The following is a 15,500-nucleotide window of genomic DNA, read 5'->3' as shown; positions in this document are numbered from 1 at the left end:
CCCCTACTAAGGCCTTTGGGCCCCATCTTTCGTGGGTGACCTTCTGTTGACTTCTTAACTTTAGCCACGTGGGTGCTTGCCCTAGTCTCTTTGGTTGAGTGGGCTTTCTCTTGGTTCCTTTGCTATATGTAGGATGGAAATGCGCTTTGCGTGATTGCGTATTCTTGTCATATTTCCATGCTTTTCATGTAAGTCATCCTGCAAAAAAATAATTCACCAAAACTAGTGGAACTGGTGAATTGTAAGTCCTATTTCTAGGTTTGGTGTTGTTTTTCAATGATTTTTATACAAGTGTTGGCAGTATAAAGTGTGAGTTAAGAACCGCCAACATATACCGACTAGACGAAAGTGGGGGTGAAGACGTTCTTCATTCCATCCTTGGTTTGAGGCCACCTTCTCAACAAGAGCGGTTACTTGTGGGATTGTGAGTGACAAAAATGCACCTCTAGTAGCAGCATCCACATTTTCACGGGGGTTATTTGTCAACTTGTGGTAGAAAGTCTGCATGAGTAGCCAATTCTCTATTCCATGGTGAGGACATTCTGATATGTAGTCTTGAAAGCATTCCCATGCCTCTACGATAGATTCATTATGTTGCTGCTGAAAGCTTGAAATTCTTCCATGCAGAGCATTGGTTTTACCCATGGGAAAGAACTGTGCTAGGTAGGCAGTGAAGCAATTTGCCCATGTGGTATTCTTGACTTTGTTGGCATAGAACCATTGCTTTGTCTTCTCCAAAAGTGAAAATGGGAAGAGACGAAGTAATATGGTGTCTCTTGTAACTCCTTTGATGGTGAAAGTGCTACAAATCTCCAGGAACTATTGAGATGAGCACTCGCATCTTCATGTGCCTTTCCACAAAACTAGTTGGCTTGCACCATGTTGATGAGTGTTGGCTTGAGCTCAAAAACACTGTCTCCAAAGTCAATTGCTGGTCCAGTACGGATGTTGGCCATAGTTGGAGCAGAGAATTCATGGAGAGTCTTGTCAGCCATGGCCTAGAAAACTGGTGTTAAGCTACGCCTTGTCTGGTTGTCTTTCGATTCTAAAGCTGAAACTTTCTTGAGTTTAGCTTTAGTCCTACTGAATAATGTTTCTGGATCTTCAACGTAGTTTTTTGGAAGGTCAAAACTAGTCATACATTACCCTGCATAAGATACAAAAGTAGACAAAACAAGGGTAAGCCTGTTTGAGTAGAGGTAAATGGTTTTTCAATCACATCTATAAGTAAAAGTTTATCAATATTCCTTATGATTGTCTAGCTACCTTCCCTGACAACGGCACTAGAAATGCTTGTTGGTACTTCTTAGCATCACTAGTAATTATGACACTCATGAAGTACTTTGGTATTTAATTGTGACTTAGAAAGAACATATATATATATATATATGAAGAATTCTGCAAGCACACATATATACTATTGTATCATTTCACCCGGGAGTATTCCTGGTATCGTTATTTATATTTTTACCCCAGGGGACTGACAAAGGAAATATATTGATAACTTATACTTATGATGGATGAACCAGTCAACCTTCTACTCTAAACAGGGGTAAATCAAGAGGTAGAATATAATTGATAAATAATAAATGAATGATAAATGAACACTCAGAGTACTCCTTATGATTGCAATAGCAAGACTAAGTAGGTACAATAGAGAAACTAATTCCTAAGTCATTCTTAATTACAAGTCAAAGCATACATTGATTAGTTCAATTATACTTAATAATCATGACTAAGGATTAACTTCATATCTACACATAAGGGACATTACTAAGGAAAATCAAGAATAGAGCCTGACTTCCTTCGCAACTAGGTCCTACTTGGCCTACATTCGGGGAGTGGACCACAAACAACTCAACGAGAATGTCACACCCACGATCTACCACATGGCCTGGAATATAGGGTGCATCCGCATGTAAACAACGTATAAGCACTATGCTTACACAATGTCGACCACTCACCCCATATGTACATAAGAGTGAGCGCTTTGTGAACTTATGCATAAACATAATGATAACTCTAGCTATACTAAGCATATAATCAAAGTAAACCATGAACATAATAACTAAGAACATGAATAATATTAAGAACAATGTCATAGCAAATGTAACAAACATATGAATAATGAAAGATACAAGAGAGAATACAAAGGGCTTTACCAAGCCAAGCTCTTGACAAGATCAAGAATCCAAGCAAAAAGCTTGCCTCTCTCTAGATCTAACTTAGATAACTATGCCTATGAATATTTGTGGAGCTCTGAGGTTCTTCTCTTCTCTGATGATGATGATCTCTCTTGATGATGGAGGATGCCCCAGGGGCTATGGGTGGCCTTATATATGGGGAACCAGGGGTCCAGTGGGCCCATAAATCCAAGGCAATGTCAAATCTGAGCCTTCAACTAGAACTAACCTTGAGCAATGGCGTAGATTGATCCTAGGAGGGAGTGGAGAACTGACGTATGAAGGAGAGGCTGGCCTGTGGGGCCAACAGGCTAGTCGACCTACATGTGGGGCCGATCGGCCCCACCCTGTAGTGCCTCATGTCGGGTCATGGTGTGTTGTCTTCTAGATGCTTCCAGAGTCTTCCTAAGTCGGTTTCGTCGTGGAATAACGTGATTTGATTTGACAATTGGGTCCATCTTGCTCATTTTCTGAATAAATCATGCTGAAAACACATATTCACCAAAATTGTGGAATTTATCAGTTTAAACCCCTAGACCTAGGTTGGTGATCATATTCATGTATTTATACAAGTTATATTGACGATTTATGATGAGTGTTAACTACTGTCAATAGAGCGTCAACAGTTGATCCAAGCAATCAACTCTGGAAGTTTGTTTCAATGGATTCCCCTATCGATGATACAGAGGGAACGTTAGGATAGGGATTTACGTCGGCTGATTTATTAGAAGAAGTTGATATTGGACCTAGTGATAGGCCTAGGCCGACATATGTTAGTGCTAAATTAGATCCTGAGTACAAACAAGAATTAATAAATCTTTTGAAAGAGTATCGAGATTGTTTTGCTTAGGAATATTATAAAATACCTGGTATTAGCTGGTCGATTGTTGAACATAGGCTACCTATTAAAGATGGATATCGGCCATTTAATCAAGCTCCAAGAAGATTTAAACCTGAATTACTTGATGATATCAAAAAGGAGATCACAAGACTATATGAAGCTAAGTTTATTCGACAACGCCGATATGTAGAATGGATCTCAAATATAGTTGCTGTGTTCAAGAAAAATGGAAAGTTGAGGGTTTGCATTAAATTCAGGGATTTAAATAAAGCTACACCAACGGATGGTTATCCAATGCCTGATAGCCAACTTGTTACTAGATGCGGCACTGTCGAATTTTTCATGGATGGTAATACAGGTTATAATCAAACTTTTCATGGCTGAAGAAGATATTGCTAAAATTGCTTTTAGATGTCCTGGTGCCATCGGCTTATATGAATGGGTAGTCTTGACTTTTAGGTTGAAAAATGCCAGTGCAACTTATCAGCGAGCTATGAATTATATTTTTCATAAGTTGATCAGTAGAATAGTTGAGATTTATATTGATGATGTGGTTGTGAAGTCCAAAGGTTACAAAGAACATCTGGCTGATTTGTGGGAGACCTTAGAATACACAACGAAGCATGGTTTGAAGATCAATCCAAATAAATATGCTTTTGGTGTGTCAGCCAAAATTTTTTTGGGTTTCATGGTTCATGAAAGAGGGATTGAAGTTGGGCAAAAGATCATGAAAGCTATTGATGAAGCAGTTCCTCCCACATATAAGACCAAATTGTAATCTTTGATTGGCAAAATTAATTTCATCAGAAGATTTATTTCAAATTTATTAGAGAGGATTTTGTCATTTTCTCCTTTGTTGAAATTAAAAGCTGATCAAGAATTTAAATGGGTTGACGTACAATAGAAGGCGTTTGAGGAAATTAAGGAATACATGAAGTCTCCACCAGATTTGACTCCTCCACAACGTGGTAAGCCTTTTAAGTTGTACATGTCGGCCAATAACTATACAATTGGATCACCCCTGATGCAAGAGTTTGAAGGAAAAGAGCGAGTCATTTTCTATCGGAGCAAAAGGCTTTTGGATCTAGAAACAAGATTTCTCCTATTGAGAAGTTGTTTTGTGCTTATACTTCTCATGTACTAAATTGCGCCATTATTTGCTATCAGTTAAATGTACTGTGGTCTCTAAAGCCGACATAATTAAGCACATGTTGTCCATGCCTATTCGGAATGGGAGAATTGGGGAGTAGGATCCTTGCACTATCGGAGTTAGACTTGAGGTATGAATCGGCTAAAGCAGTCAAAGGTCAAGTAATGGCCGATTTCGTAACCCATCATCATGAGCACAGTATTAGCTATGTGGAGCCGATGCCTTGGACATTGTCCTTTGATGGTTCATCATGCAAGCAAGGAGGTGGTATTGGTATTGTTATTGTTTTGCCTCGGGGGGGGGGGCAAGTTTTGAATTTGCATATTCTATCAAATTAACCAATGTCTACCAATAAACAAGCCGAGTTTGAAGCAATTCTAAAGAGACTTCAACTTCTATAGGAAGTAAAGGTCGATGCTATTGAAGCATTTGGAGATTCATAATTGGTAATTAATCAATTGATCAGCCTATATGAATGTAAAGATGATATCTTGAGGGATTATTATGAAAAATGTCGAAGTTTGATTGATGAATTCCCTATGGTTATTATCAAGCATATTCCAAGAGCTCAAAATCAAGAAGCTAATCGACTAGCCCAGAGTGCCTCTGGCTATCGGCATATCCAAGAAGTCCTCAGTAATGAAATTATTGCCGATGATTGGAGAAGTGAAATAGTCGATTATCTCAAAAATCTAGAGCAGAAAGTCTTCAGAAAGCTAATGTACAAGTCGATCAAATATGTATTGCTTGATGATCAGTTATATTATAAAACAGTCGATGGAGTATTGATCAAGTGCTTAAATCAAGAAGATGCTAAAGTCCTTATAAGTGAAGTCCATGAAGGAGTTTGTGGAGCTCATCAATCGGCTTACAAGATAAAATGGATTATTAGAAGATCAGGTTATTTTTGGCTGGCAATGTTAGATGATTGTTTTGAATATTATAAAGGTTGTCAAGATTTTCAAAGGTTTGGCAATGTTCAAAAGTCACCAGCATCGGCTATGAATCCTATAATCAAACCATGGCCGTTCAGAGGTTGGGGAATTGATCTGATCAGCCAAATTTATCCACCATCCAGCAAGGGTCATAAGTTCATATTGGTGGCAACTGATTATTTTACTAAATGGGTTGAGGCGATCCCATTAAAAATAGTGACATCCAAGAATATGGTTGACTTTGTCCAAGGGCACATTATTTATCAATTTGGGATTCCTTAGACCATCACGACTGATCAAGGAACAATGTTCACATCTGAAGAATTTGAAAATTTTGCAACTGATATGGGGTTTAAATTGTTAAATTCTTCTCCTTATTACGCTCAGGCTAATGGACAAGCCGAGGCGTCTAATCAGACATTAATCAAGTTGATTAAAAGGAAAATAGCCGAGCAACCAAGGAAATGGCACTTTGAATGAGTCATTATGGGCTTATCGGATGGCGTGTCACAGGTCAACTAAGTGCTCTCCTTATGAGCTGGTTTATGGGCATGCAGCCATTCTTCCTTTGGAAATCAAAATTGGATCAAGACGTTGTTGCATTTCAAGAAGTTTTGACGGCTGATTATTATAAAATTCTTATGATGGATGATTTGGAGGATTTAAATTGTCATCGGCTACGTGCTCTGGAAAATATTGAGGCCAATAAGCTAAGGATTGCCAAGTATTATAATAAGAAAGTTAAGTTCAAGCAATTTCATGAAAGTGAATTAGTTTAGAAGTTGATTCTGCCGGTTGGGACTAAAGACAGTAAGTGTGGCAAGTGGTTACCTAATTAGGAGGGTCCTTATCGGATTAGTCGATGTGTGCCTGACAATGCCTACTTTTATGAAACTTTGGAAGGGGAAGAATTATGTAGAGCACTTAATGGAAAAATATTTTAAGAAGTATTATCCCAGTATTTGGGTTGACGCATGAAAATAGCCGATTGTGCTTTTATCGGCTTTCATAGCCGGTATGAGAAGGTATCGCCTTTAGAATAAAAAAGAGTAACTCTGATTTAGCCTAAGGGGCAAAAGCCTATGCAACATGCATTGCCTTTAGAGCAAAGATAAAAGAAACATCCATGATACGCAAGGGAGATAGTGGAGAAAATTGGCCCAGGCAAAGTTTGCAGATACAAAGACTAGAGATTTATTCGCTTATTTCCTAATATAATCTAAGGGCCGAGAAACACTTTATTCACAATGTTTCCAGCTAAAGAAATGAAAGCTATGGTATTCGCGGCATCTACGAAGTCTTCAACTAGATCCTTATGATCCTCAGGTCATCGGTCGCTGGGAAACCATGGGGAAAAGTCGAAGCTCATGCCCAGAGCGGACCTATGCCGCGGCTATCATAATGGTGGCACCATGACAAACACCATGAAGGGCGATCTCCCTAACGCGCTCCCCGATATCTTGCAGACGGATCTCCAACACGGCACCACTGACATTAACTGACTGAGCAGCATTGTTCGCCGCCAATTGAAGGCTCTCCAACTGCGTTACCAGAGCTGACACATATAAAGGAAAGGGGAGTTCATCAGAAATGGATAAGATCAAAACTATAAAAATGGAGCTTTCTTGGAGATCTTACCTGCAACCATGGCGTCAGACTCAGCCAATCTCGCCCGAGTAGAGTGAGCCTCGTTCTATGAAGCTGTAAGGGCAGACTGCATTGCTTTAAGGTGAAAATTCATCCGCCCAAGGTCACGGATTGCATCAGAGTACAAAGCATGAGCCTCGTTCCTCTCCGGGAGAAAACGGTGAGCGTCGTCTCCATTGTAACAGGAATCAGAGGAGGAATTCGCTGATGCCACCAAACACGCATTATGTGCGGCACCAGAAGAACTGGTAGCCGCAAGGTGAAGGGTGTCAGTGTGAAAGATGGCCCTGCAAGTGCGAGGAGTCAGCCGATCTGCTAGAAGGCGGTAGAATCATACCTATCCTTACCCTTGGAAACGGAGGCGCTGACGCATCGGCACCTACTTGGCCGGAATCTCGTCGGCAGGTCGCTTGCCATTGTCCATCCCTTCGGCTGAAGACGGTGGTTTTGATCTAAAAGGAAGGAGAAAGGTTTGCATGAGAAGCAGGAACATTTGAGGAGGCAAAAGGCAGATTGGTTTCTTTGCTGCAACCTTGGTTCATATTTATAGCTACGAGGGGTCACGATGGTAGATCTCCTCGAACCCGTACAGTTGGAAAGAACGAACTGTCGCTCCAAAGATCGAGGAGATCACACGTGAAGGAATAAGAAGCACAACAGGCATAATTATTGCAAATAAGATTTGAGATTTATTGTTTTCCATATAAGTGCAATCCTGGATCTTGGAGGATTTATTACAAGAGAAGTTACATCTATGATATCAGCCAAGGCAGAAAGGAGACAGCAAACTCAAGGAAATTTTTTTTTGATTGAAGGGAGTATAATCTCATAAGGCCGATGAATATGAAACATTATATACAAAGGCCACATCGGCTAGCGCATGGAAGTAGCATCAGGGGTGAAAGATGGCATGCCTATGAAGAAAGCACTGATATGATGTATCGGCAACACCAATTCATCATTTCACAGGCTTCTTGGCATAGGCAGAGTAAACAAGGGGAAGGTGTCCACACATTCAAGCCCTTGCAAACATTGGAACAGCCTTGTGCCGTAGGTGAGAAGACTCAAGTGATGTCACAAGAATTATTCTGGCCGCGGCGGGTGATTCCTTTGCTTGACAAGGCACTAAAATAGACGACACAGTCACCCTAATCACAAGAATTCTAGCCTCAAGGGAATTTTCACGATGGAGCATTGATCCATGGGGCATCTAGCAAATCTAAAGATACCCGAAAGAATGGAGGTAGAAGAAGCATGGTGGAAGCCTAGATCTTTCAGTAAGGCCGATAGGGTATTTATGCTCATTAAAAAGGCTAAGTCCAAACGCCCGTGAACTAACAATGCGCTCGTGAAGCTTTGGAAGTTGGGATAACAACGAAGGAATAGTATACTCGTGAAACCTACACTAGTACAGAAACGGGCTTTACTCCTGGTTGGGAAACCCCTTCAGTCCCGGTTTCCCAACCGGGAGCACGAATCCAGAACTAAAGGGCCCATCCTTTAGTCCCGCTTCTCGCCCGGGACTAAAGGTGTTAGTCCCGGTTGGTAATACCAACCGAGACTAAAGAGGCCTCCTGGCCTGGCCACGTGGGGCGGCCCTTTAGTCCCTGTTAGTATTACCAACCGGGACTAAAGGTTTTCTTTTTTTTCTATTTGTTTCTATTTTCAACTGATGATTCGTTTTGGTTTTCGAATAGGTTTTTGAATACGCATTCTATGCTAGTAATATACGTATTCTACACGTTTATAATGTTCGAACATTTTGTACAAACTAAAGTATGAAACTAACATATATATTACATGCATATACATATATTTTACGTTATTTTATGTACATATAATATATATATATATATATATATATATATATATATATATATATATTATAAATAAAGCTTGCATTGTATATTCTATCATATCCTTGGGATAACAAATTCACTCCATCTAGTTTGGCTTCCATGTTTCGTTGACGTCATTGTAGAACTCGCCGGCGGGGTTGAGGACCTGATCATTAAGAAATCCTGCTATGGTCTCTTGAATTGCTTTCAGTTGGTCACGTCGTATGACTTTTTCCTTCAACCATAGAGTCTTCAATAAAAGTTAAAGGAAAAGTATTAATATATATATATATATATGTGTGTGTGTGTGTGTGTGTGTATTGGTCACGTGATTACTTATATATATGAGCGACAAAAGAAATTGTGAATATATGAATATATTTATATAACGTACTTTGAGGATCTCTTCAGGAGTTCTTTTTGCGTACGCCATGATGAACTCGCAAATATAGTATCCACAGTAGTTGTTCCCCTATTTTTGCCTCAGAACCCACTTTTACGAGAAAAAAGATCCGGTGAATTGAAAGCATGCATGGTGTTAATTGAATTATATATATATATATATATATATATATATATATATATATATATATATAAATGTAGCTAGTAGTTACTTTGTGTGCGATTACATCTAGTGGCGCTTTGCAATGTTTCATTTGGTGTTCCTCAATGAAACTTTTCCAAACACTACGCCTAATAAAATAAAAAATTAATTTGGCCTTTAATAATTGTTGCAGTTAAGAGATCGGGGTATATATAGTTGCTAGAGAGATCAAATTACCCTTGGATAATATCTATCATGTCTTGGTACTCTGTTTCCTCTTTTCTTAACGAGTCTAAGATACTCAAGCGACTATTGGCCTTATCGATGACCATCAATATCCAGTGATTGTTGCATATGTTTTTATACACAAATATGATTGACATTAACTAGAGTCAATATATATATATATATATATATATATATATATATATATATATGGGAGATAACTTAGCTAGTAAGCAAATAATTGAACAAATGTCCATATGATCGACATTAATTATTTAACACTCACTTGAAGTTGTAGGGGAAGAGTATGTTCTTGTTTTGTTGGTTCACTAAGAACCTCATGAGATTTTTCTCGAGTTCAGCTTTCCATTGAGACGGGGGATTAGGGTGTTTGAATACGACATTTGGATCAATGAAACCAACATCATTATCCTTTTTATTTCTAAGTTCTATCATCTCATATCTGCATATATAAAAATATAGTGTGAGGATATATAATTTATATATATACATGTAGCTTTATATATATACACTTTAATAGTAGAAAATAATCACACTTATAGACAATAGCAGCTAATGAGACTTTTGCCGAGAGAGTCCAGGTGGCATAGTTGGTGTAATTCTACAAACTCGACATATATAACGTCATCGCCACGGAAGTAATGTTGGTTTCTAACTCTGACAGGAACAATGGCCTCTCCCCGTTCACACGCCACCATGTACCACTTGTTTAGCAGGTACATTTGCGTACCTAGATCACCAAAGGCCTCAGGGTTGCATAGACTCTTTCCATGTTCAAATTTCTTCCAAGGATCCACTTTCGGAGCAGATGGTCCTTCAGCGAGCACTTGGGCAAGGTCCAAACCAGTTTCCTCGTAAAACCAAGCCAGCTCCTCAAAATCAACATCTAAGTCTAAGTTCGAACCATATTCATTACGAACGACAAGAGGGGGGACTGATTGTTGCGATTGTTGTCCGAGTTGTGCGATACCTTTCCCTGATCTAGTCTTTTTCTGCTCCGTCTCAAATGACTTGGTGAGAGAGCGGTCGTAGTCCGATTTTGGCAGGGTCTTTTGAGATTCCCGCTTTTTCTGGTCCACCATCTTTCTTAGAAGATCTGGAGGTAGGTAGAAGTACGGTTTCTCTGGGTTCTCCCTCGCTTCTCATTGCTTTTTCACTTTTTCGAAGAAACTGTCCACATCTTTTTGTACTGTAGCATTTAATTCCTTTTCACTTTTCTTGTAAGACAGTTTTTGGGGAATAATTGGATTAGATGTGGCTTTCTTCTTTGCCGGCTGGTGGGCCAATGGCTTCATTTGCGGGGTAGACCTCTTAGGAGCTGGCTTCTTCTTAGTCATCAAGTGAGGCGGGGAAGCTATTGGAGACCTCCTTGGAGGCGTTGGAGACCTCCTTGGAGGTGGCAGCGGTGGCGGCATTGCCACCTGATTTCCCGGAGCACTATGATGATCTAGAGATTGGATAATTGGACTTAGGTTGGCGGAGACCCTGCTGTGTGAGTACAAAAAAGAATAATTAGGTATAAGAAATTGTTATTTTTAATCATGCATGTCAATAGAAAATTAGTGAAATTTTTTTTGTTCACTTATGTCCGCACCTATTGTCTGGCAATTAAGGAAGCGGCGGTGGACTAGAGACCCTGGGAATAATGATGTAGCACTTGCGCCATAGTATGAATATCTTCTCTGCTTCTCCTAGAGTCTTCTCCCCATCACCTCTTGGAATGTCAAGAGCCAGATCACTAAAACATTTGTTAACTCTATCCACTGAGACGCTAACATATCCAGCTGGTATTATTGTCCCATGGATTCTTGGTGTCTTGGTAGGATCTGGAGGAGAAAAAACACCGAGAGCCACCAAGATTGTGGCATTCTCTTTTGGAATATGTAGCTCACATGATATAAACGGTGCAGTGATGTCATCCACAGGGAAACATAGCATTGCGTCATCTTGATTTGGCAACTCCATGGAAGCGCAGCTGCTTTTCAACTGATCAGGGGGGCTAATATTAATGTTGATTCCTGCATCTGATGCCTGCCTTTGGGCTCTCATTGCTATTTGCACTTGCTTTATGATTTCATCTTGCATTCTAGCTTGCATGTTTTTTTCGCGCTCTTGTGCTTGAAGCAACGCCTCTTGTGACTCACGAACATATTCCTCCAACCTGCTGATCCACGCTGCTTCCTCATCTTTCCTTCTCTGCCGGCTTCTATAGGTATCTCTGTCATTAGGGAAACCATGCTCCCAAGAAATGTTCCGTCCTAAACCTCTTGTTCCGCCACTGTGTTCAGCAGTCCCGATGGCATACGTCAGTTCATCCTTCTCTCTATTGGGCCTGAACGCACCAATAGCTTTAGCTTGTAGAGCATAAGATAATCTTTGTGTTGCTCTTCGAGTTTTGGGCCATGAACTAGCTTCCTGGTCTCTAGGTCCAGTCTTCCCCCATGAGCGAAAAACCAATTCTTCGTGCGTTTGGGCCAATTGAGTGATTCTGGTGTGATACCCATGGCAAGAATGTCCGCTTTCATTTTTTCCCACTTGGGAATGGCAGTCGCGTTGCCACCAGATCCCATGCCATGGTGGTATACCTTCTGTCGGGCATTCTCTTGGTTCCTTCTGACCCGTTCCTCACCCTCTTCTGATGTCTTGTACTATACAAAATCATTCCAGTAGGGCCTCAACTTCGTGAGCGGGCCACTAGTATTGAAATTGGGCGTTAGGTTCTTCTTGACGTATTTCATGTATAGGGATTTCTTCCAAGTCTAGAATTGTGTGGCCATCTTCTTCATAGCCCACTTTCAAACTAGCTCCTTCAATTCACGATCATTGATATCATCATAATCATCCGCTTGCAACGTGAAATGTTGAAGGATATCATCCCAAATTAAATTCTTATCAAGATCAGAGACAAAACTAACATGAGACTCGTTGATCTTTTACTTCCATTCACGGGCATTGATCGGAACTCTGTCCCTTACAAGGTACCCACAGTGTTGCATGAATTTCCTTGCACGTGGACCAAGTGGTTCGCCTGTCTCGATATTGAATTATGATATTATGTAGCGCCCCTCCAATGGCTTTTTTGGGCCTCGAATATTTTTGCTTTTCGCTGTTGTGGTCGTTGATCCAGAGGGCTACATATAAAAAAAGAATAAATAAATATCATATGTACACATAATAGATGATAGATATTCAAATATATATATAAATATATATATACCTCGCCAGTATTTTCTTGCACAATATTTTCTTGGTTTTCTTCAAGAGCCAGGTATTGGCTCTCGTCGTCTACATCCTGCTGGTCACCATCGGCAAATTGAGTGCCGGTGTTGATAATATTCATTATTTCTTCATCCATGTTGTCTCTTGCGGCAGCCATCTAGCTTTTACTCCACTAGATATATCTATAAAAAATAAAACATGTTTCAATAAATAACCATCCATACTAGTTGACCTTGCTTACATGATCATCTCGGCGAGCATTTCTCCACCGGACGGCACCGTACTTGGCCAAGGAAGAGCTCCGATTCTGCGAGGAAGGGAACACGGTCTTCCACGACCGTTGCCGCTCTCCCTCGTAGAATCAAAGATCCTCCTTGACGTCCGTTACCGCTCGGCAGAGTACATGAACACGGTCCGTAAATTCAACTAGTATGGATTTTCTACAATTTTCAAACTATTTTCTAAGTTTTTCATTTCATGGAAAAATTAATTCTAAAAAATAAAAGACGTGATTTCTAAGTATTTCATTTCATGAAAAAAATAATTCTAAGTGACCTGCTCGATATCGGCGAGCTCGCGGTCGTTTAGGTTGCCGAGGATAGTAACATTTGCAGATGACATTTGTAGGTCAAAAGTTATCAAATATCCATCAAATTATAGCTCAAAAACATGTTTCAATAAATAACCATCCGTACTAGTTGACCTTGCTGACATGATCATCTCGGCGAGCATTTCTCCACCGGACGGCACCGTACTTGGCCAAGGAAGAGCTCCGATTCTATGAGGAAGGGAACATGGTCTTCCATGACCATTGCCGCTATCCCTCGTAGAATCAAAGCTCCTCCTTGATGTCCATTACCGCTCGGCAGAGAACATGCTCGCCGAGATGAACACGGTCCACAAATTCAACTAATACGGATTTTCTACAATTTTCTAACTATTTTCTAAGTTTTTCATTTCATAGAAAAATTAATTCTAAAAAATAAAAGGCATGATTTCTAAGTATTTTATTTCATGGAAAAAATAATTCTAAGTGACCTGCTCGATATCGGCGAACTCGCGGGCGTTTAGGTTGCCAAGGATAGTAACATTTGTGACATTTGTAGGTCTAAATTTATCAAATATCCATCAAATTATAGCTCAAAAACATGTTTCAATAAATAACCATCCATACTAGTTGACCTTGCTTACGTAATCATCTCGGCGAGCATTTCTCCACTGGACGGCACCGTACGTAGCCAAGGAAGAGCTCCGATTCTACGAGGAAGGGAACATGGTCTTCCACGACCATTGCCGCTCTCCCTCGTAGAATCAAAGCTCCACCTTAATGTCCGTTACCGCTCGGCAGAGAACATGCTCGCCGAGCTGATCACGGTCCGCAAGTTCAACTAGTACGGATTTTCTATAATTTTCTAACTATTTTCTAAGTTTTTCATTTCATAAAAAGTTAAAATAAAATGTTTAGTCACGGAGTCCATAGAAACGACCATATTTTGACCTAGCAACGCATTGTCAATTGTCTATCGATGGAAACGAGCCACACCGCAGGGCACCGCAGCCGCGTGGAGTCGATCGACAGCACGAGTTCTCCGCCGTCCCACACGTCGCGTTTTATAGAAACTCAAACACGCTCAAACATACAATGCTACAGACAGGCACATATAAGAGATCGAAACTAATTACAAGGCTTGGCCGGTGAGGCAGCACGCTCGGAGAAGGCTCGGGCGAGCTCTGGTGTGGCAGCGCGGGGAAGACTCGGTCGCCCTCTAGTGAGGCAGCGCACGCAGGGAAGGCTCGGGCGAGCTCCAGTGAGGTAGCGCGGTGAAGGCGGCTCGGCGCGCTCCGGTGAGCACGAGTGAGGTTGGGGCCGGGGACGAGGACGGCGCGCGCTCCAGCGAGGACGAGCGAGGCGCACTGGCTGGCCAGAGAAGAAGCGCGCTGGCCGGCCAGAGAAGAGGTGCGCTGATGAGGTGATGGTAGGGTGGTCGCCTAGGAGCGGCGGCACTGCTAGATCGATCTAGTGGAGAAGATGAGGCGACGGCGTGACGGAGACATAGAGGAAGAGAACTAGGGCATGGGTTATAAAGGGATACCTTTAGTCCCGATTGAAGCTACCAACCGGGACTAAAGAATCTTTGGTCCCGGGCTATTATTACAACCGGGACTAAAGGTCTGAGCTTTAGTCCCGAGTGTACCCACGACCCGGGAGTAAAGGGCATTTGGGCGGGCTGCGAAAACTGCAGCTCTACCTTTAGTCCCGGGCTATTATTACAACCGAGACTAAAGGTCTGAGCTTTAGTCCCGGGTGTACCCACGACCCGGGAGTAAAGGGCATTTGGGTGGGCTGCAAAAACTGCAGCTCTACCTTTAGTCCCGGGTGGTTGATCCACTGGGGAGTAAAGGGGATCTTTCCCGGCTAGTGTATACACCCAGGACTAAAGCACCAGCTTTAGTCCCGGGTGGTTGATCCACTCGGGAGTAAAGTAAGTTTTTTTTTCTTTTTTATATATTTCTTTTATATAAATATGCAGAGAGTTATTAATTGCCTAATAAATAAAATATTATCCAAAAAAATATAAAAAAATTCTTTGACTTGGTTTTGCATTATTATACGCAACAAAAATTTGTAAACTAAACTCTTTTGTTTTACTGTATAAATATTTGACATAGTGTAAATAATAATTACAATTTACACCATGCAAAAATATACTACTTAATTAAAATCATTAAAACTATTGTTTTTTGATAGGAAATTAGTTTTCACACCTTATTAACGTTCATCATTTGGTTTTTCATCACACATTCTCCACGGGAAATCCACCGTCTAGCAGAAAATTCATTTGAACCGTAGAAAATATGAAAACACGACAATAAAATCTAAAGTCATAATTATTACA

The 15,500-nt window shown here is 40.8% G+C and overlaps 1 non-coding gene across 1 annotated transcript; it reads left to right on the top strand.

The window, feature by feature from the left end:
• Positions 1 to 523: 523 nt before the first annotated feature.
• Positions 524 to 630, top strand: LOC136498681 (small nucleolar RNA R71). Its single transcript, XR_010769691.1, has one exon. It is a non-coding gene; the product is annotated as a small nucleolar RNA R71 (small nucleolar RNA).
• Positions 631 to 15,500: the final 14,870 nt, after the last annotated feature.

This window comes from Miscanthus floridulus, chromosome 12 (assembly GCF_019320115.1).
Source record: "Miscanthus floridulus cultivar M001 chromosome 12, ASM1932011v1, whole genome shotgun sequence".
Taxonomy (NCBI): domain Eukaryota; kingdom Viridiplantae; phylum Streptophyta; class Magnoliopsida; order Poales; family Poaceae; genus Miscanthus; species Miscanthus floridulus.
Note: the sequence above shows the minus strand (reverse complement) of the source record. Positions and strands in the feature narration are given on the sequence as shown.